At 53.1% G+C, this 22,500-nt stretch overlaps 3 non-coding genes and 2 pseudogenes across 3 annotated transcripts in view; 3 read left to right on the forward strand and 2 right to left on the reverse strand.

The window, feature by feature from the left end:
• LOC131062231 (28S ribosomal RNA) overlaps positions 1 to 918 on the forward strand; it is a 3,404-nt gene extending 2,486 nt beyond the window's left edge. The window contains exon 1 of the ribosomal RNA XR_009110833.2: positions 1 to 918. This exon is cut by the window's left edge and continues 2,486 nt beyond it. This is a non-coding gene — a ribosomal RNA (28S ribosomal RNA).
• A 4,913-nt stretch (positions 919 to 5,831) lies between these two features.
• Positions 5,832 to 5,950, reverse strand: LOC131062053 (5S ribosomal RNA; annotated as a pseudogene).
• Positions 5,951 to 8,336: 2,386 nt separating this feature from the next.
• On the reverse strand, positions 8,337 to 8,462 carry LOC131062058 (5S ribosomal RNA; annotated as a pseudogene).
• Positions 8,463 to 21,314: 12,852 nt separating this feature from the next.
• Positions 21,315 to 21,468, forward strand: LOC131062116 (5.8S ribosomal RNA). The gene has a single exon (XR_009110723.1). It is a non-coding gene; the product is annotated as a 5.8S ribosomal RNA (ribosomal RNA).
• Positions 21,469 to 21,695: 227 nt separating this feature from the next.
• LOC131062239 (28S ribosomal RNA) overlaps positions 21,696 to 22,500 on the forward strand; it is a 3,264-nt gene continuing 2,459 nt past the window's right edge. The window contains exon 1 of the ribosomal RNA XR_009110837.2: positions 21,696 to 22,500. This exon is cut by the window's right edge and continues 2,459 nt beyond it. This is a non-coding gene — a ribosomal RNA (28S ribosomal RNA).

Genomic DNA, 22,500 nt, shown 5'->3' on the forward strand with positions numbered 1-22,500 from the left:
ACAAGTGAAATACCACTACTTTTAACTTTATTTTAATTATTCCGTGAGGTGAAGATGGGGCAATGCCCCTGTTTTTGGCCTTAAGGTGCGTCTAGGTGCGTCGATCCAGGCATAAGACATTGTCAGGTGGGGAGTTTGGCTGGGGCGGCACATTTGTTAAAAGATAATGCAGGTGTCCTAAGATGAGCTCAACGAGAATAGAAATCTCATGTGGAACAAAAGGGTAAAAGCTCATTTGATTTTGATTTTCAGTACGAATACAAACCATGAAAGCGTGGCCTATCGATCCTTTAGACTTTCAAAATTTGAAGCTAGAGGTGTCAGAATAGTTACCACAGGGATAACTGGCTTGTGGCAGCTAAGTGTTCATAGCGATGTTGCTTTTTTATCCTTCGATGTCGGCTCTTCCTATCATTGTGAAGCAGAATTCACTAAGTGTTGGATTGTTCACCCACCAATAAGGAACGTGAGCTAGGTTTAGATCATCGTGAGACAAGTTAGTTTTACCCTACTGATGATCCGCGCCGTGATAGTAATTCAAGTTAGTACAAGAGGAAATGTTGATTCACACATTTGGTCATCACGCTTGGTTGAAAGGCCAGTGGCGCGAAGCTACCATGTATCAGATTATGACTAAACACCTCTAAGTCAAAATCCACGCTAGATGCGATGCATCTCTCTCTTCAGCTGCATCGCGACCCGCAATAGGGGTGCTCTTGCACCCCCAGGGCCCCATGTCATTGGCTACCTTCGATCGGCGCAACCGCTTGGTCGAAGCAACCTTTGATAACAATTTCAAGCTGTCGGTGAGAAGAATATTTTGCAGATGACTTAAATAAGCGATGGGGTATTGTAAGTGGCAGAGTGGCCTTGTTGCCAAGATCCACTGAGATTCAGCCCTCTATCGCCTCGATTCATGTGACATCTTTTTTTGGCACTGTCGTAGGTGGGGTTTACAGTTCTAACCTTCTTCGTTGCTCGCTGACCCACATCTCTCTCTCCAAAGTCCCTCGAAGCGGGGTTCCTACCAGTGCGCCTCGAGGGGGCACGCGCTAGACTTTCTCATCCAAGTGCCAAGTGGGGTTGTCGACGGTGTGACCCTTCGCCGACCTCTTCTTGGTCCAAGGGCTGAGCGCGGTTTGTGGCATAGTCTTTTCTTCCCCGGATGCCAAGTGTGGATGAAAATGATGCGACGCTGGGTCCGCCTTTCTGTCAAAGGGCTGAGTGGGGTTTTCTAAGCTCTGAAGAGGGGTTTCTTATCCAGGTGCCAAGCTGGGCAACCCTTGGGCCACATTTTTTTCATCCAAGTGCTGGGCGGGGCTCCGAAGAGGGGTTTCTCATTCGGGTCCCAAGATGGGCAACCCTTGGGCCGCATTTTTTTCGTCCAAGTGCTGGGCGGGGCTCTGAAGAGGGGTTTCTCATCCAGGGGCTGCATTTCTTTCGTCCAAGTGCTAGGCAGGGCTCCAAAGAGGGGTTTCTCATCCTGGTGCCAGGCTAGGCAACCCTTGTGCTGCATTTTTTTCATCCAAGTGCTGGGCGGGGCTCCAAAGAGGGGGTCTACCTCGGTCGGAAGTGGAAGTGGGGTTTTGGGCATTACCCTCGAGCCACCTTTTCGTCTGAGAGTTTAGTGAGGCTTTTTACCGTTGTAGCTCCCCATGTCCGAAGTGGGGATTTATGGGTAGGGGCTTCAGGTGGGCATTACATTTTTGCCCAAGCATCTAGTGGGGTTTATGGTGCGCTTTGAAGTGGGGTTATTGGAGCGGCCCCTCTTTTTTTGTCTGAGCGTTTGGTGGGGTTTCTAGCATTGGGGCTTCCCAAGCCTGGTTGTTGGGTGCACACCCACCCTGGCACGCACAAAGTTGGAAGTTGGGTTAATTGTCCGGTTTTCCCTAGGTGCGCACCTTCACCAGGGTGGGCAGCTTGGTGCACACACCTTGCCTCGGCTGCGCACTAGGGTGGGCTCAAGATGGCACCCGCATTCCATTTTTTCACTATCTTTCAACATGAAAATTTTAAAATCTCATTTTTTTTGCCTTTTCTGGAAATTAGTGAAGGCAGCGCATCAAAGGTGCGTACCTCGCTACCCACCATGGTGCAAACCGGGGAGCACTCCAATGTGTGCTCCAAGGTGCGGCATGCACGAAGTTAGAGCCCGGTTTGCCCAGGGTGCGCACCTCGCATGCACCTTTGCCAGGGTGGACACCTTGGTGTGCAGACCTTGGCTGGGTTGCACGCCTTGGTGGGCACCATGGTGCGCACCAAGGAGTGCTCCAAAGTGTGCTCCAAGGTGCAGCATGCATGAAGTCAGAGCCCAGTTTGCCCTGGGTGCACACCTCACGTGCACCTTTGCCGCAGTGGGAACCTTGGCTGGGTTGCGTGCCTTGGTGGGAACCATAGCGTGCACGAAGTCGGAGCCTAGTTTACCCCGGGTGCGCACCTCTGCCAAGGTGGGTACCTTGGTGCACACACCTTGCCTAGGCTGCGCACCAGGGTGGGATCAAGATGGCACCCGCGTTCCATTTTTTTCACTATCTTTCAAAACGGAAATTTTAAAATCTCATTTTTTTTTGCCTTTTCTGGAAATTAGTGAAGGCAGCGCATCAAAGGTGCGCACCTCGCTTCCCACCTTGGTGTTCTCCGAGGTGCCCACCATGGTGCGCAATGCTGGTGGGAACCCGGGAGCACCTCGATGTGTGCTCCAAGGTGTGGCGTGCACGAAGGCGGAGCCCGGTTTGCCCCGGGTGTGCACCTCGCATGCACCTTCGCCGGGGTAGGCACCTTGGTGCACACACCTTGGCTGGGTTGTGCGCCCTGGTGGGCACCATGGTGCGCACCAAGGAGTGCTTCGAAGTGTGCCCCAAGGTGCGACATGCATGAAGTCAGAGCCCAGTTTGCCCCTGGTGCGCATCTCGTGTGCACCTTCACCGAGGTGGGCACCTTGGCTGGGTTTTCCCCAGGTGTGCTCTGAAGCGGGGTTATTGGAGCGCCCCCTCTTTTTTTGTCGGAGCGTTTGGTGGGGTTTCTCGCATTGGTTCTTCCCAGGCCTGGTTGTTGGGTGCACATCCACTCTGGGGTGCACGAAGTTGGAAGTAGGGTTAATTGCCCGGGTGCGCACCTTCGCTAGGGTGGGCACCTTGGTGCGCACACCTTGCTTGGGCTGTGCACTAGGGCGGGCTCAAGATGGCACCTGCGTTCTATTTTTTTGCTATTTTTCAAAATGGAAATTTTAAAATCTCATTTTTTTTTGCCTTTCTGGAAATTAGTGAAGGCAGCGCATCAAAGGTGTGCACCTCGCTGCCCACCTTGGTGTGCTTCGAGGTGCCCACCACAGTGCACAACGCTAGTGCGCACCAAGGAGCGCTTCGAAGTGTGCTGCAAGGTGCGGCGTGCATGAAGTCAGAGCTCGGTTTGCCCCGGGTGCGCACCTCGTGTGCACCTTCGTCAAGGTGGGCACCTTGGCTTGGTTTACCCCGGGTGTGCTCCGAAGCGGGGTTATTGGAGCACCCCCTCTTTTTTTGTCCCAGCATTTGGTGGGGTTTCTCGCATTGGCTCTTCCTAGGCCCGGTTGTTGGGTGCGCTCCCACACTGGCGCGCATGAAGTCAAAAGTTGGGTTAATTACCTGGGTGTGCACCTTCGCCAGGGTGGGCACCTTGGTGGACACACCTTTCCTGGGCTGTGCACCAGGGCAGGCTCAAGATGGCACCCGCATTCCCATTTTTTCACTATCTTTCAAAACAGAAATTTTAAAATCTCATTTTTTTTGCCTTTTATGGAAATTAGTCAAGGCAGCGCATCAAAGGTGCGCACCTCACTGCTCACCTTGGTGTGCTCCGAGGTGCCCACCATGGTGCGCAACATTGGTGTGAACCCAGGAGTGCCCCAATGAGTGCTCCAAGGTGCGGCGTGCATGAAGTCGGAGCCCGGTTTGGCTCGGGTGCGCACCTCGCGTGCACCTTCCCCGGGGTGGGCACCTTGGTGCGCACACCTTGGCTGGGTTGCGCGCCCTGGTGCGCACCAATGAGCGCTTTGAAGTGTGCTCCAAGGTGCAGTGTGCACGAAGTCGGAGCCCCGTTTGCCTCAGGTGCGCACCTCGCATGCACCTTCGCCATAGTGGGCACCTTGGCCGGGTTGCGTGCCTTGGTGGGCACCATGGCATGCACGAAGTCGGAGCCCGGTTTGCCCCAAGTGCGCACCTCACGTGCACCTTCACCGGGGTGGGAACCTCGGTGCGCACACCTCGTCTGGGTTGCATGCCTTGGTGGGTACCATGGTGCGCACCAAGGAGCGCTCTGAATTGTGCTCCAAGGTGTGGCGTGCATGAAGTCGGAGCCCGGTTTGCCCCGGGTGCGCACCTCGTGTGCACCTTCACCGTGGTGGGCACCTTGGTGGGCACCATGGAGTGCTCCGAAGTGTGCTCCAAGGTGCGTACCATGGCCCTCCAAGGTGCTCCAAGGTGCACAGCATGGGTGCACAAAGTCAGAGCCCGGTTTGCCCCGGGTATGCACCTCGTGTGCACCTTCGCCAAGGTGGGCACCTCGGTGCGCACACCTTCTCAATGTTTTTTTGCCTTTTCTGGAAATTGGTGAAGGCAGCGCATCAAAGTTGTGCACCTCGGTGTGCTCCGAGGTGCAAACCTAGGAGCGCTCTGAGGTGCGCATGAAGTCGAAAGTCGGGTTAATTGCCTTTTTTTCCCTGGGTGCGCTCCGAAGTGCGCAACATCAGTGTGCATAAAGGAGCGCTCCAAAGTGTGCTCCAAGGTGTGCATGATGGTGTGCACCTCTGGTGCACATGATTCGGAGCTCAGTTTGCCCAGGGTACGCACACCTTGGCTGGGCTGCGCACCTTGGTGGGCGCCATGGTGTGCTCCAAGGTGCGCACCAAGGTTCGCTCTGAAATGTCCTCCAAGGTGCACACCTTTTGTGTGCTCCAAGTTGCGCACGAAGTCGGAGCTCAGTTTGCCCCTAGTGTGCACCTTTGCCATAGTGCGCACCTTGCTGCGCACACCTTGGCTGGGCTGCACACCTTGGTGGGTGCCATGGTGTGCTCCGAGGTGCCCAAGATTGGTGCGAACCAAGGAGCGCTCCGAAGTGCACTCCAAGGTGCACACCTCTCATGCGCTCCAAGGTGTGCAGGTGTGCGCGAAGTCAAAAGTTGGGTTAATTGTCCAATTTGCCCCAGGTGCGCACCTTGCGTGCACCTTCACTAGGGTGGGCGCCTTGGTGCGCACACCTTGGCGGGGCTGCGCACCCGAGCGCTTACACCTTGGCACCCGTGTTTCCTTCAATTTTTTTTTTTTTGACAATCTCTCAAGTGGGAAATTCTATAATCTCAACTTTTTTTGCGATTTCAGGAAACTTTTGAAAGGAGCACATCATTGGTGCGCACCAAGGAGTGCTCCAAAGTGTGCTCCAAGGTGCGCACCTCTGGTGCGCTCCAAAGTGCTCTCCAGCTGCGTGCACCTACCCCGGGCGCGCACCCAGCCCCGCCCAGCTTCGCTCACATGTCCCTGGTGTCTGGTGCAGAACTTTAGAGTAAGAAACATTGCTGTACACATTGGCCAACGTGCGCAACTTGACTGAGCGTGCACTGGCCGAGGTGCACACCGATTTCACCTTGGTGTGCGTGAAGCACCTCGAGCGCACCAGGGTGCGCGCACAATGCCTGGGTTGCACCATGGCCTGTGTGCTCAGGGCACCTCGGGAGCGTGCTCGATGTCACCCCCACGCGCATGGTAGTGCGGGCACCGCACCCCGGTCGGGCCCTGACGAGAACGTAAACAGGCAAAAGGTTAATTCAAATAGCATTGCGACGCCCGACGAAAAACTAAAAAAGGGTGCAACATCGGGACTTCCTGGGAGGTCACCCATCCCAATACTACTTCGGCGCAAGCGTGCTTAACTGCAGAGTTCTGATGGGATCCGGTGCACTAACACTGGTATGATCGCACCCATTATGAGCTTGTCACAGTGTGTACTTAGCAAACCGTGACCCACATGCGAATCCACCCCAGCCACCCACCCCCGCCGAGGTGCACACCCTCTCTTGCCAAGCGTGCCCCATTTGCCAAGTGTGAACCCTGCCCAGGTGCACACACCTCGCCAGAGCGTCGGGTGTGCACTCGGCCTAGCCTACGTGCGTGCGAACCCGAGAACACTCTGAAGTGTGCTCTTGGCCCAGCCTATGTGCATGCGAACCCGAGAACGGTTTGAAGTGTGCTCCAAGGTGTGGCGTGCACAAAGTTGGAGCCCGATTTGCCCCAGGTGCGCACCTCGTGTGCACCTTCGCTGGGGTGAGCAACTTGGTGCACACCTTGGCTGGGTTTCCCCTGGGTGCGCTCCGAAGCGGGGTTATTGGAGCGCCCCCTCTTTTTTTATCGGAGCATTTGGTGGGGTTTCTCGCATTGGCTCTTCCAAGGCCTGGTTGTTGGGTGCACTCCCACCCTAGTGTGCACGAAGTCAGAAGTTGGGTTAATTACCTGGGTGCGCACCTTCGCCAAGGTGGGCACCTCGGTGCACACACCTTGCCTGGGCTGCACACCAGGGCGGGCTCAAGATGGCACCCGCATTCCATTTTTTTCACTATCTTTCAAAATGAAAATTTTAAAATCTCATTTTTTTTTGCCTTTTATGGAAATTAGTCAAGGCAGTGCATCAAAGGTGTGCACCTCGCTGCCCACCTTGGTGTGCTCCGAGGTGCCCACTATGGTGCGCAACACTGGTACGAACCCGGGAGTGCCCCGATGTGTGCTCCGAGGTGCGGCGTGCATGAAGTCGGAGCCCGGTTTGCCTCGGGTGCACACACCTTGGCTGGGTTGCGCGCCTTGGTGGGCACCATGGTGCACACCAAGGAGCACTTCAAAGTGTGCTCCAAGGTGCGGCGTGCATGAAGTTAGAGCCCGGTTTGCCCAGGGTGCGCACCTTGCATGCACCTTCACCGCGGTGGGCACCATGGGGCGCTCTGAAGTGTGCTCCAAGGTGCACACCATGGCCCTCCAAGGTGCTCCAAGGTGCGCACCAAGGTGTGCAGCATGGCGTGCATGAAGTCGGAGCCCCGTTTGCCCTGGGTGCACACCTCGCGTGCACCTTCGCCAGGGTGGGCACCTCGGTGCGCACCTCACGTGCACCTTTGCTAGGGTGGGCATCTCAATGTGCACATCTTCTCAATGATTTCTTGCCTTTTCTAGAAATTGGTGAAGGCAGCGCATCAAAGGTGCACACCTCGGTGTCCTTTGAGGTGCGAACCCAGGAGCGCTCCGAGGTGCGCATGAAGTCAAAAGTCGGGTTAATTGCCTTGTTTTCCCCGGGTGCGCTCTGAGGTGTGCACCAAGGAGCACTCCGAAGTGTGCTCCAAGGTGCGCACGATGGCGTGCACCTCTGCTACACACGATTCGGAGCTCGGTTTGCCTGGGGTGCGCACACCTTGGCTGGGCTACGCACCTTGGTGGGCGCCATGGTATGCTCTAAGGTACGCACCAAGGTTCACTCTGAAGTGTCCTCCAAGGTGCGCACCTTTTGTGTGCTCCAAGGTGTGCTTGAAGTCGGAGCTCAGTTTGCCCCGGGTGCACACCTTCGCCAGGGTGCGCACCTTACTGTGCACACCTTAGCTGGGCTGCACACCTTGGTGGGCACCATGGTGCGCTCCAAGGTGCCCGAGATTGGTGCACACCAACGAGCGCTCCAAGGTGCGCACCAGAGGTGCGCGTGAAGTCAAAAGTTGGGTTAATTGTCTGGCTTGCCGCGGGTGTGCACCTTGCGTGCACCTTCACCAGGGTGGGCGCCTTGGTGCGCACACCTTGGCTGGGCTGTGAACTAGGATGGGCACCCGGGTGCGCACACCTTGGCACCCGCGTTTCCTTCAATTTTTTATTTTTTTTTTACAATCTCTCAAGTGGGAAATTTTATAATCTCAATTTTTTTTGCCTTTTTAGGAAACTTTTGAACAGAGCGCATCATTGGTGTGCACCAAGGAAGGCCCCAAAGTGTGCTCCAAGGTGCGCACCTCTGGTGCACTCCAAAGTGCTCTCCAGCTGTGTGCACCTGCCCCAGGCGCGTACCCGGCCCCGCCTAGCTTTGCTCACCTGTCTCGGGCATCTAGTGCGGAGCCTTAGAGTAAGAAACATCATTGTGCACCTTGGCCAACGTGCGTGACTCGACCGAGTGCGCACTGGCCGAGGTGCACACCGATTTCACCTTGGTGCACGCACAACACCTCGGGTGCACCAGGGTGCACGCACAATGCCCGTGTTGCACTACACCCCAGCCCAGCCCCGACGAGAACGCAAACAGGCAAAAGGTTAATTCAAATAGCATTGCAATGCCTGACAAAAAACTAAAAAAGTGTGCAACACCCGGACTTCCCGAGAGGTCACCCATCCCAATACTACTCCGGCCCAAGCGCACTTAGCGCTTAATTGCGGAGTTCTGATGGGATCCGGTGCACTAACGTTGGTATGATCACACTCGTTATGAGCTTGTCGCAGTGTGTACTTAGAAAACTATGACCCACGAGCGAATCCACGCCGGCCACCCACCCCCGCCAAGGTGCACACCCTCCCTCGCCAAGCGCGCCTCATTCGCCAAGTGTGAACCTTGCCTGGGTGCGCACACCTTGCCCGTGCATTAGGTGTGCACCCGGCCTGGCCTATGTACGTGCACCTAGACGGGGCATCGTGTGTGCACCTGACCCGATCTGGGTGCGCACCTGACCCGCCCAAGTGCGTGCAGTGTCCTGTCTGCACCGCGGTGCCCGCACACCACCTGGGTGCAATGACCTATGCTCACATGTGTTCCGAGTGCACCCTGGTGCATGTTTAGGGCACCTTGGGTGCACGCTCGATCTTGCCCCGATGCACCAAGGCGCTCAGTTTGCCCTGGGTGTGCACTTGGTGCAGGGTGGGCACCCAAAATAGGGATCAAGCACCAAAAACAAGTTTCGGGATGCAAAATGGGAACCAAGGACCACAAATGCGTTCCAAGACCCATGATGGGTCCACGAGAACAAAAATGTGTTCCAAGACTTAATAAACAAATATTGGTTTTTAGGAGCAGAAACATGCTCTGATGCCCAAAACAAGAATCGACCTCGAAAAGGCCACAGGCCAAAAGTTTGATGCGAGACAAAAAAATGGGACCCGAGGACCAAAATTGGGTTCCCAGGTCGAAGACAGGGCAACCGGACAAGAAACGACCTCTGAGGCTCAAAATGAGTCCCGATGACTAAAACTTGACAAGAAGCACCCATCAGGCACCCAACTCGACACCCATGGGATGCCGACCCACCCCGACACCCACCCTGGCTTCTACCTAGCACACCTTGGCACCCACCCACCCTGGCACCCAACCTCGCACCCAACTTAGCACCTTTCAACCCACATTGGCAGTCATCGTGATCCTGGCATCTTGGAACCCACATTGGCACTCACCTTGACCCTAGCACCCACCTTTGCACTCGCCTTGGGACCCACCCTGCCTCCCACCTCGGCACCCACTCAGACACCCACCTTGGTTCCTTGGCACCCACCTTGGATCTTTGGCACCCACCCCGACACCCACCTTGGCATGCAACTTGGCTCCTTGATGCCCATCCCGACAACCACCCCGTGACCTACCTTGGCTAGGGTTGGTGCACACCCACCCTGGTGCCCACCTTGGCACCCACCCTATGACCCACCTTGGTACGCACCTTAGTACCCACCCTAGGACCCACCCCGTGACCCACCTTGGCAAGGGTGGGTGCACACCCACCCTGGTGCCCACCTTGGCACCCAACCTGTGACCCACCTTGGCACCCACCCAACCTAGCACCCAGCCTATGACAGGCCTTGGAACCCACCCTCGCACCCGTCTTGGCCAGGGTGGGTGCGCACCCATCCTGGGACCCACGTTGTGACACACCTTGGAACACACCCTATGACCCACGCACCCTAGCACCCACCTTGGCACCCACCTTGGAACCCAACCTAGTGACTTGGCACCCACCCCGTGACCCACCTTGGCATCCACCATAGCAGTCGCCCACTTGGCACCCACCTTGGAACCCAACTTGACACCCACCTTGGCACCCACCTTGACACTTGTGCACCCACTTTGCCACTCACCCTAGCACCGACCCATCCTAGCACCCAAGCTATGATGCACCTTAGCACCCACCCTAGCACCTTTGCACCCTAGCACTCACCCATCCTAGCACCTAACCTGTGACCCACCTCGACACTTACCCTCGCACCCACCTTGGAACCCAACCTAGCACCCACACACCCTGACACCCACCCTAGAACCTACCCACCCTTGCACCCACCCACCTCGGCACCCACCTTGTGACCCATCTTCACACCCACCCATCCTACCACTCAACCTATCACCCACCTTCTCACCCACCTTGGAACTCACCCTGGTACCCACCTTGGCATCCACCTTAGCACCCACCCACACTGGCACCTTGGCACCCACCTCGGGCAAGGTGGGTGCACACCCACCCTGGCACCCAATTTAGAACCCACCGAGCCTGTTACCCACTTTGGCACCCACATTGCAGCCCACCCTAGCACCCACCCTATGACCCACATTGGCATCCACGCCCTAGTACCCACGCACCCAGGCACCCACCCTAGCACTGAACCTGTGACCCACCTTGGAACTCACCCTAGAACCCACCCACTCTGTGAACGACCTTGGCATCCACCTTAGCACCCACCCACCTTGCCACCCACTCTAGAACTCACCCATCCTAACACCCAACTTGTTACCCACCTTTGCACCCACCCTCGCGCCCACCTTGAAACCCACCCTAGCACCCACCCACCCAGGAGCCCACCTTGGCACCCAACGTGGCACCTAGGCATCTTGGCACCCAACCAGTGACCAACCTTGGAACCCACCCTAGTACCCACCTTTGAACCCACTATATCACCAACCCACCTTGGCACCCACCCTATGACCCTCTTTGGAATCCACCCTAGCACGCACCCACCCTGGCACCCACCATGGAGCGCACCCTAGCACCCACCCACCCCGGCATGCACCTCAACACCCACCTTGGTGTGCACACTGTGCCAACCTCTCAAAGACCCTATGTGGTATTCTCCAAAGTGTACACCTTTGGTGTGCTCCAAGGTGCGCACCTTTGGTGCACTCTGAGGTGCACACCAAAGTGTGCACCGAGGTGAGCACCAAAGTGCACTCCAGGGTGCACACCAAGGCATGCACCTTTGCTGCTATCAATGCAAACAAATTCAGAAGTTGGTGTCGATGTCCTAATCGCTACTGCACACTACACATGTATGAGAATCGGACAAATAGCTTATATAGGGGAGGTGTTGCGTTTGATGGGTCGACTCCCCTGGTTGTGTGCACTGCACCAACTTCAAAGACCCTCTGTTGTTTAAGAAGTTGAAAGTTGTGGTGGATGTCCTAATCATTGCTGCAGACTACGCATGTATGAGAATCAGACAAATAGCTTATATAGTAGAGGTGTTGCATTTGGTGGCTCGAGTCCTCTCTTTGTGCGCACTGCACCAACCTCAAAGACCCTGCATTGTCAAAGAAGTCAGAAGTCGGAGTTTGGTGAGCACCAAGGCATGCACCTTTGGTGCGGTCAACGCAGACGAATTTGGAAGTTGGGGTCAATTTTCCAATCGTTGTTGCAGGCTACACATGTATGAGAATCAGACAAATAGCTTATAGAGGGGAGGTGTTGGGTTTGATGGGTCGACTCCCTTGGTTGTGCGCATTACGCCAACCTCAAAGACCTTGTTTTCGTTAAGAAGTCAAAAGTTGGGGTCAATGTCCTAATGGCTCCTATAGGCTACGCATGTATGAGAATCGGACAAATAGCTTATATAGGGGAGGTGTTGGGTTTGATGGGTCAACTCCCCTGGTTGTGCGCATTACGTCAACCTCAAAGACGCTGCATTGTAAATGAAGTCAAAAGTCAGAGTTTGGTGTGATACAAGGTGTGCTCAAAGGTGCTCACCTAGGTGTGCACTTGTGTGCACCAAATGTGTGCACCTTTGGAGCGCACGAAAAGTGCCCTCCAAAAGTGTGCACCTTTGGATAACACGAAAAGTGCCCTCCAAAAGTGCACACCTTTGGAGCGCACGAAAAATGCACTACAAAAGTGCGCACCTTTGGAGCGCACAAAAGTGTGCACCAAAAGTTAGGCTCCCCAGGTTGAGCGCACTGCGCCAACCTCAAAGACCCTGCGCTATGGATGAAGTCAGAAGTTGGGTCCGATGACCGATTTGATTAGTAGGTATGCTCATGAGGTCAGAATTTGGGTCTGATGACCTGCCATGTGCAGGAAGGTGAATGTTGGCACTATGCATTGCAAGGTGCACACCAAGGCACTGGTGCGATCGTTGCAGCCGAGTTTGGAAGTTGGGGTTGATGTCCTGATCAAAGGTGCAAACTACATAGATGTGGGTATCGGACAAATAGCTTATATAGGGGAGGTGTTGCTTCGATGGGTTGACTCCCCATGACCGATTCGATATGTAGGCATACTCGCGAGGTCAGAATTTGGGTCCGATGACCTGCCATGAGCAGGAAGACAGAATTTGGGTCAAATGACTGAGTTGATGGCCTGCCATGCGCAGGAAGCCAAAAGTTGGGTCCGATGACTGAGTTGATGGCCTACCATGTGCAGGAAGGCGGAAGTTGGGTCGGATGACCGAGTTGATGGCTTGCCATGCACAGGAAGGCAAAAGTTGGGTCCAATGACTGAGTTGATGGCCTGCCATGCGCAGGAAGGCAGAAGTTGGGTCAGATGACCTGACATACACATGGAGTCCGACTCGGGGGCCGATGTTTGATTCGATGACTTGCATTGTGGGTAAAGTTAGAAGTTGTGGTCTTTGACCCGATTCGATGACCAAACTTTGGTTGTTTGAGAATCGGACAAATAACTTATATAGGGGAGGTATTGTTCCCGAGCATCCTCCCCCCATGCCCGTTTATGTTGATTGATGCTGGTGCTCGACTGGTTGGAGCGCTCGGATGCAAAAATCTTGCACCAGGATTTATCGATTATGATGGAAACTGTAAGTCTCCTGATTGCTATGCAGGAGCTCATCGGGAATCTTTATGCGGACTCGGTATGGACTCAACCTGTGGAATGGTTCGGCAATGGTAGTCACTCCAACACGTCCTTGAAGTGGCCATAGAGGTGATTCGACTAGAGCTCCACTCTAGCTTTTGGGTTGCTTGGTGGACTGGTATAGCCGCGATCGAGTTCCAGCCATGAATGTTTTAGATAGCTCTTGGGCTCTCTGGGACGGAAGTCAGAAGTTTGGGTTGTTGTCCGATTTGATGACCATTCTTTGGATGTGTGAGAATTGGACAAATAACTTATATAGGGGACTGTGTTGTCTCACGCAGCTCCCCCCATGCCCCTCTATCTCGACCGATGTTGGTGCTCGAAAGGGTTGGATCACTCAGATTTATAAACATGCAACACCATTTGTCGAGTGTGAGGGATGTGGTAGGTCTCCTGAATGCTATGCAGGTGCTCTCTAAGAATCTCTATCCGACCTCAACATAGACTCATCTTGCTGAATGGTTTGGCACTAGTAGTCAATCCAACACGTCCTTGTTGTGGCTGCCTAGGCGATTTGATTTGAGCCCCCGTCTAGCTTTTGGGTTGCTTGGCAGATTTTGCCCTATTCGCAAGTGAGCTCGGTCCCTAAACATTTGACTCTCTCTCTTGCGATGTGCCGACTCTCTCTCTTGCGAGCCTCCATCTAGCTTTTGGGTCTCTATGGAACGGAAGTCAGAATCTGGGACCGTTGTTTGATTTGATGAGGCAGACTACGGTTATGTGAGAATCGAACAAATAATTTATGTAAGGGGTTGTTGTCTTGGGGAGACCAGTATGCTTTTGGGGTTGTAAGTCCCTTGTTATTCTCAGCAGGTGGAAGTTGTGGTGACGGACATATGTTTATTGCCAAGCTACAGATGTGTGAGAACTAGACGAAAAACTTATATAGGGGGAAGCAGAGTACCCCGACCATTCATGAGAGAACGTAAATACATTGTGCTTTACTTTCCCACAGGCAAAGTTTCATGGTGGAGAAATCCAAGGAGGACCAAAACAGCATTCCAGCGAGCAAAGGTGTTCAGAGTGATTGCAGAGCAGAGGTGAAGTAGGAGCAGCAGTAGAGTAGCAAAGTGACTTGGAGTCCTCGTTTAGGGAGGGGGCCTGGGTCTTGTACTGGGTAAGTCATCGCGGGCTCACAACAGAGTCAGTGGTGCGCCAAGTTGAGTTCCAAAGGAGACAGGGTCTTTGTGGATCAGGAGTTTACGTGAGAAGCAATAGCCAGGGGTGAGGTGTAGTGGTGTTTGTACCAGTGTTTCAAGAGTGGACGTTGATCCAGGGGCGGGAACTTGTAATCAGGTGCTGGGGAAGTACTCGGGGTAGTGACCAACGACATAGTTGGAATTGTTTGTAGACCGGGCCAAGGGCCACTCTTCAGATCAATAAAGTTATCTTATTGCCCCAACATTGTGTTATTGTGTAAGGATTCTATTGTGCAAGTTTGTATGTGTTGTGCAAGTGTGTGTGTGTAGGTTCTGGAGCTTGGGAGTGCTTACACGCATAGTCCGAGTTCTTGGAAGTTCTTGGTTCTCACAGACAAGTACCTAAAAGATCTTCAGTGCCGCATGGGAAAACCTAGCCCCGTGACAGTTGTTATCAGAGCACAAGGTTTTGATACCCCAAGCTAGCACACTAAAAGGGAGTTTAGTTTATAGCAGTCATGACGAAGTCGAGAGCGGGGGATGCTGACAAGGAGTCAGAGGGGGAGCAGGGCTCACCCCATATTCATGTCACTGAGAGGTCCAAGACAAAGGAGTGACTTCTTGAAGTGAGAAACCATTTGGAGGCTTTGGAAGAGATGGAGTTGTTGACACACACGGAGGCTGCCTAGGTAAGATTGGACGTTGCTGAAGGCGAGATCGAGGATCTCCAGGTCCTGTATGGACATGAATAGCAAGAATTAGTTAGACTCAAAGATGAGTTGAAGAAGGCTCCTCGGGAGATCGAGTTTGTCAAGAGTTGTGTTTCTCAAGCAGGGATTACCAAGGGTGCAAGAGTGACACCACTTGAAAAGTATAAGGGTGATCAAGACGACAAGATCATGGAGAATTTATTCTTTGACATGGGTAGGTACCTGAAATCCATAAGGGGATTGATGGATGAAGAAAAGGTGGAGACGGCCACAGGATTCCTCACTGGAGCAGCAAAGCTCTGGTGGAGGACCAGACTTCAGGATATGGAGGTTGGTAGGTTGGTAGTCAAGGTAGACACATGGGATGAGTTGCAGGACGCACTCAAGGAGGAGTTCAAGCCAGAGAATGCAGGTTGGACCTCCTTCAAAAATCTTTCAGACCTGAAGCAAACAGGGAAGATCCGAGATTATATCAAAGCTTTCTGGGTCCTTATGTTGGAATTTCCAAATATGGATCAAGATTTCAAGTTGTACCACTTCTTGAAGGGTCTGGCACTGTGGGCTCTGAATGAGCTATAGAAGCTAAAGGTTTCAAATGTTGAGGAGGCCATTTCAGTCATGGATCAATTGGTTGACTACAAGGATTTGCCAAAGGCACTGGGTGCATCGGGTGGATCCTATCCACCGAAGAAAGACAAGAAGCAGTTCCAACCAAAGGACGATGGAAAGTCTAAGGGGAAGGGGGACTCTTCTAGCAGCAAACAGAGTGGGATAGGGAAGTCCTCATCTGGTAAAGGTTCCAACAAAGGTTTGAGAGAGGCTGAGTCAAAGATTGACAAGAGAGGGAGTGGGTGTTTCATCTGTGGAAGCTCAGATCATTGGGCGAGAGAATGTCCGCAGCGATAGAGGTTGAACTCTACATAGATGTCAGCAGAACGGGATGGTCAGATTGTAGCAATGGGTGTGATCCAATGTTTGGGTGCATTCAATGCCACCGAGCAGCCTAGGGCAATGGCTGCCAAACCTGAGAACCATAATAAGTTGTGTTACGTGGAGGCCCAGTTGAGTGGGAAGTACACAATGGCTATGGTGGATACAGGAGCTACTCACAACTTTATCTCAGCCGGGAGAGCTAGAGATCTGGGGTTGAAGGTGCAAGCGAATGCATGCTCTTTCAAGGTGATGAATTCCCCATTCAAAAAGATACATGGTATTGTCTAGGACATACCACTGAAAGTCAGCTCATGGCAGGGTCGTATAGATCTGACAGTGATCAAAATGGATGATTTCGAGTTGATTTTGGGTCAAGAGTTTTTGAAGATCGGCAAGGTTGTGGTGATACCTCACCTAGATTCGTTGGTGTTTTTAGATCCGAATCAAACATGCTTGGTGAAGATGACAGAGAGGCAACAGTCTGGGAAGGCTTCGATGATTTTAGCATTGGGAATGAAAAAGGTGGCCAAGAAGCATGGTAAGGAACTGATGTTTTTGGCAGTGCTACTTGGAGGTTGGGATGAACTTGAAGATGTGCAGGAGACACCCATTCCACCTGAAGTAGAGGAAGTCATTCTGGAGTTTGAGGACACTATGCTAGTCAAGCTACCCACTCAACTCCCAGAGAGGAGAACTGTAGATCACAAGATTGAATTGGTACCAGGGGCGAAGCCACCAGCATAGGCTCCGTACAGGTTATCTGGTCTCTCGATGTGATTCCGCATTCCAATCCCTTTGGGCACAACTTGAGCCACATCCCAGGGGGTTCCCTTTCCAATAATCTACCTCGCAACCCGATTGCTATGTGGTGAGGCTCCTCGGCTGCCTCGGAACTATCTCTATATCAGACGCATCGGGGGATAAGTGGTTGGCAATGGTAGCCACCCCAAGTGCATCGGATGCTTGGACAAATCTAAGGCGGCCCTGAAGCCTCTTCCGTCTAGCCATTGGGGCTTTCTCGCCCCATCCCTCGGCTTGCACCCCAATTGCTATGCGATGAGGCTCCTCGGCCACCTTTGAACTATTTGTGTATCAGACGCATCGCGGGATAAGGGTTTGGCACTGGTAGTCGCCCCAAGTGCATCTGATGCTTGGACTATTCCGTGGTAGCCCTGCAACCTCTTTTGTCTAGCCGTTGGGGCCATCTCATCGCATCCCCCTCCTCGCACCCTGGTGGCTATGCGGTGAGGCTATTCAGCTACCTTGGAACTATCTTCGTATTGGACGCATTGTGGGATAAGGGGTTGGCACTGGTAGTCACCCCAAGCGCGTCCAATGCTTGGACCATTCTAAGGCGGCCTTGAAGCCTCTTCCATCTAGCCATTGGGGCCTTCTTGCCACATCCCTCACCTTGCACCCCAATTGCTATGTGGTGAGGCTCCTCAGCCACCTCGAAACTATCTTTGTATCAGACACATCGCGGGATAAGGGGTTGGCACTGGTAGTCGCCCCAAGCACATCCGATGCTTGGACCATTCCGAGGCAGCCCTGATGCCTCTTCCTTCTAGCCATCAAGGCCTTCTCGCCGCATCCCTCAGCTCGCACCCTGATAGCTTTGCGGTTAGGCTCCTCGGCCACCATGGAATTATCTATGTATCAGATGCATTGCGGGATAAGGGGTTGGCACTAGTAGACACCCCAAGCATGTCTGATGCTTGGACCATTCTGAGGTGGCCCTAAAGCCTCTTCTGTCTAGCCATTGGGGCTTTCTCACCCCATCCCTTGGCTCACACCCTGATTGCTATGTGATGAGGCTCCTCGGCCACCTTGGAACTATTTGTGTATCAGATGCATTGCGAGATAAGGGGTTGGCACTGGTAGTCACCCCAAGCGCGTCCGATGCTCAGACCATTCCGAGGTGGCCCTGCAGCCTCTTCCGTCTAGCCGTTGGGGCCTTCTCGCCAAATCCATCACCTCGCACCTCGATTGCTATGCGGTGAGGCTCCTCGGCCGCCTCAGAACTATCTTTGTATCAGACGCATCACGGGATAAGGGGTTGGCACTAGTAGTCACCCCAAGCGTGTCTGATGCTCGGTCCATTCTGAGGCGGCCCTGCAGCCTAATCCGTCTAGCTGTTGGGGACTTCCAGCCGCATCCCTCACCTCACATCCCGATTGCTATGCGGTGAGGCTCCTCGGCCGCCTCGAAACTATCTCTGTGTTGGATGAATTGCGGGATAAGGGGTTGGCATCAGTTGAGATGTGCTCATCTGTGCGGGTTACACCACAACATGTGTGTAGGGGGCATATACCTGGGAAATGGATGTCTCTGAGTTGCCTTACAATTGAGGTGGTTGCGTGCACAGTGTCACCTGTTAAGATAGATGCATTGCGAGAAGGGTCATTTGGGAGTTTTTAGGTAAAGGGTTCTGTATGGGATGTTCTTCCCAGGTGCTTGTGAACCAGAGCTCCTTGATGCCACGTTCTAACTTTCACACATCTTTTCCTTCCAGCCCAATGTTGTTCGTCGGTGCTTGGCGAGAGAGCCAGGCGATGGAAAATTGTTCTATGTGGTCGAGGATGGCTTTTCTATGCGGGGTGCACCACTCCAAGTGTGTAGGGGGCATATGCCTGGGAAATGGATGTCTCTGAGTGGCCTTACAATTGAGGTGGTCGCGCGCACGATGCATTTTGCATAGATATGACATTTACAAGTAGGTTCGGCTTTGAGACTAAGGGTAAAGGGCTCCGTACGAGATATTCTTCCTAGGTGCTTATGAATCGAAGCTCCTTGTTGTACCTCTCTGACCTTCACTTGTGTTTTCCTCACTCCGGGTCTTAAGGAGCACACTGCTCGGTTCCCGCATCTCTTTCCTTGGTCAACTTTGGGATGCGGGCGGGTTTCATTCGATTGCAAGGATTGGCCGCATGCTTTCTAATTTTGGTTTCCCATGAGGGCGGGTCTGCCTCATGCTCTCTCTGGCAGAGGGCCGGGGTGGCCCGCTCGTGGTCAGAAGCTACTTGGTTGATCCTGCCAGTAGTCATATGCTTGTCTCAAAGATTAAGCTATGCATGTCTAAGTATGAACTATTTCAGACTATGAAACTGCGGATTTCTCATTAAATCAGTTATAGTTTCTTTGATGGTACTTTGCTACTCAGATAACCATAGTAATTCTAGAGCTAATACATGCACCAAATCCTGACTCTTGGAAGGGATGCATTTATTAGATAAAAGGTCAGCGCAGGCTCGCCCGCTACTTCGGTGATTCATGATAACTTGATGGATCGCACGGCCTTTGTGCCAGTGATGCTTCATTCAAATTTCTGCCCTATCAACTTTCGATGGTAGGATAGAGGCCTACCATGGTGGTGATGGGTGACAAAGAATTAGGGTTCGATTCCGGAGAGGGATCCTGAGAAATGGCTACCACATCTAAGGAAGGCAGCAGGCACGCAAATTACCCAAACCTGACACGGGGAGGTATTGATAATAAATAACAATACTGGGCTCATCGAGTCTGGTAATTGGAATGAGTACAATCTAAATCCCTTCACGAGGATCCATTGGAGGGCAATTCTGGTGCCAGCAGCCGCGGTAATTCCAGCTCCAATAGCATATATTTAAGTTGTTGTAGTTAAAAAGCTCATAGTTGGATCTTGGGTCATCACGGTCAGTCCGCCTACTTGGTGTGCACTGGCCCTCATGTCCCTGCTGTCAGTGGCCTTTTCCTGGCCTTAATTGGCTGGGTCACGGTTCCGGTGCTGTTACTTTGAAAAAATTAGAGTACTCAAAGCAAGCCTTCGCTCTCAATACATTAGCAGGGAATAACGCGATAGGAGTCTGGTCTTGTTCCGATGGCCTTTGGGACCAGAGTAATGATTAATAGGGACTATCGGGGGCATTCATATTTCATTGTCAGAGGTGAAATTCTTGGATTTATGGAAGACGAACCACTGCGAAAGCATTTGCCAAGGATGTTTTCATTAATCAAGAATGAAAGTTGGGGGCTCGAAGACAATCAGATATCGTCCTAGTCTCAACCATAAACGATGTCGACCAGGGATTGGTGGATGTTTCTCTAAGGACTCCACCAGCACCTTCTGAGAAATCAGAGTATTTGGGTTCTGAGGGGAGTATGGTCGCAAGGCTGAAACTTAAAGGAATTGATGGAAGGGCACCACCAGGAGTGGAGCCTGCAGCTTAATTTGACTCAACATGGGGAAACTTACCAGCTCCAGACATAGTAAGGATTGACAGATTGAGAGCTCTTTCTTGATTCTATGGGTGGTGGTGCATGGCTATTATTAGTTGGTGGAGCGAGTTGTCTGGTTAATTTTGTTAACAAATGAGACCTTAGCCTGCTAACTAGCTATGCGGAGGTTCCCCTTTGCGGCCGGCTTCTTAGAGGGACTATGGCCTCCTAGGCCATGGAAGTTTGAGGCAATAACAGGTCTGTGATGCCCTTAAATGTTCTGGGCTGCACGCGCGCTACACTGATGCAACCAATGTGTTTTTCTCTCTGGCCTGAAAGGTTCGGGAAATCTTGCCAAATTGCATCGTGATGGGGATAGACCATTGCAATTATTGATCTTCAACGAGGAATTCCTAGTAAGCGTGAGTCATCAGCTTGTGTTGACTACGTCCCTGCCCTTTGTACACATCGCTCGTCGCTCCTACTGATTGAATGATCCAGTGAAGTGTTCGGATCGCGTCGACGGCGACGGTTCCTATCGCTGATGTCACAAGAAGTTCATTGAACCTTATCATTTAGAGGAAGAAGAAGTCGTAACAAGGTTATCGTAGGTGAACTTGCGATAGGATCATTGTTGGTTCTGGCCCTTGAATCGTGCAAGGGAGGAGGTGAGGGAGGCACGCGGAGCTCACATCCTTCCTAACCCTTGCCCTTAACGATGTGTGGACGGTTGGGCCTCGCTGCATGGCTCGGCCTTGGTTTCCACACCGTCAGCTCGAGGTGATCGAATGTCATGATCGGGTGCATGCCCTTTTCGGGAGAGGCCGAGTCTCTATCCCTTCATGTTTGCATGCCCCCGATTGCACGTGCGGTGTCATCCCAGTGATCCATCGGTTCTACGATGGGAAGTCGGGACTGCTGCAACCCCCCATTACGTCTCCCAGGGGAACAACATGTCGCTTGGAGTGTTCCCCATTGCCAATGAGTGCACTCTCAAGTGATCGCTCATGGGGCAGGACCCATCCTCCGGTTGTAGGGTTCTCTCGAGGTGGCATCCTCTTGTGCGATGCAACGGGGTGGGGACATGCACCCTTCTAGTGCCCCCTTGCACTAGCAGATGGTTCATGTCAAACACCCTACATCGGTGCGACCCGCACCAAGAATTCCAAAACATTGAAGCATGGCCCAGGCACCTTTTTGCGTTTGGGTCGCCAGAAAAAAAACATGAATAAGATAAAAAAAACTGACTCTTGGCAATGGATATCTTGGCTCTCACCACGATGAAGAATGTAACGAAATGCAATACTTAGTGTGAATTGCAGAATCTTGTGAATCATTGAGTCTTTGAATGCAAGTTGTGCTCGAGGCCTTGGCCGAGGGCACGTTTGCTTGGGCATCACACTCCAAAATCGCCCTCCTGCACGGAGGAGTGGAGATGGCCGTCCATGCCTACCAGCGGTGTGGTCGGCTGAAATGAGCACGAGGTCCCTCACCCCGTCGCGACGAGCGGTGGCCTATGCGTGTCGGCGTTGGTTTGTGCGGGTTGAGTGAGGCCAAGTGTGGAACTTCAATTGGGCCACAGTGGCCTATGAGCGCACGGGTAAAATGTGCTTGGCCCCTTTGCCGCATCCCCAAGACAGGCATGAATACCCACTAAGTTTAAGCATATCACTAAGCGGAGGAAAAGAAACTTACCAGGATTCCCCTAGTAACGGCGAGCGAACCGGGAAGAGCCTAGCATGAAAATCAGCGGCTTCGCCTGCCGAATTGTAGTCTGTAGAAGCATCCTCAGCGACAGACCGGGCCCAAGTCCCCTGGAAGGGGGTGCTGGAGAGGGTGATTTCCCCATCAGGCTCGGACCCTGCCGCACCACAAGGCACTGTCGATGAGTCGGGTTGTTTGGGAATGCAGCCCTAATCAGGTGGTAAATTCCGTCCAAGGCTAAATACGGGTGAGAGACCGAAAGCGAACAAGCACCGCGAGGGAAAGACAAAAAGGAATTTGAAAAGAGAGTTGAAGAGTGCTTGAAATTACTAGGAGGGAAGCGGATGGAGGCTGACGATGTGCCCCAGTTGGATGCGGAACGGCATCAGTCGGTCCACCGCTCAGCTCGGGGGGCGTGCCAGCGTAGGCCATTGCGGTGGCACAAGCATGGCCTTCTGGTTGCACTATACCTCCCTCACGGCGGTCAAGGAGTGAAGCGTGCGCCTACTAGGGTGGGCCCTTGGGTACCTATGCACTCGTGGTGCTGGCCAGCGGGCTTTCCATCTGACCCATCTTGAAACATGGACCAAGGAGTCTAACATGTGTGCGAGTCGGTTGGTTGGGAAACCCGCGAGGCGCAAGGAAGCTGACTGGCGAGATCCCCTCTTGAGGGGTACACCGTAGACTGACCCTGATCTTCTGTGAAGGGTTCGAGTGCGAGCACACC

The sequence above is a fragment of the Cryptomeria japonica genome, chromosome 2 (assembly GCF_030272615.1).
Source record: "Cryptomeria japonica chromosome 2, Sugi_1.0, whole genome shotgun sequence".
Taxonomy (NCBI): domain Eukaryota; kingdom Viridiplantae; phylum Streptophyta; class Pinopsida; order Cupressales; family Cupressaceae; genus Cryptomeria; species Cryptomeria japonica.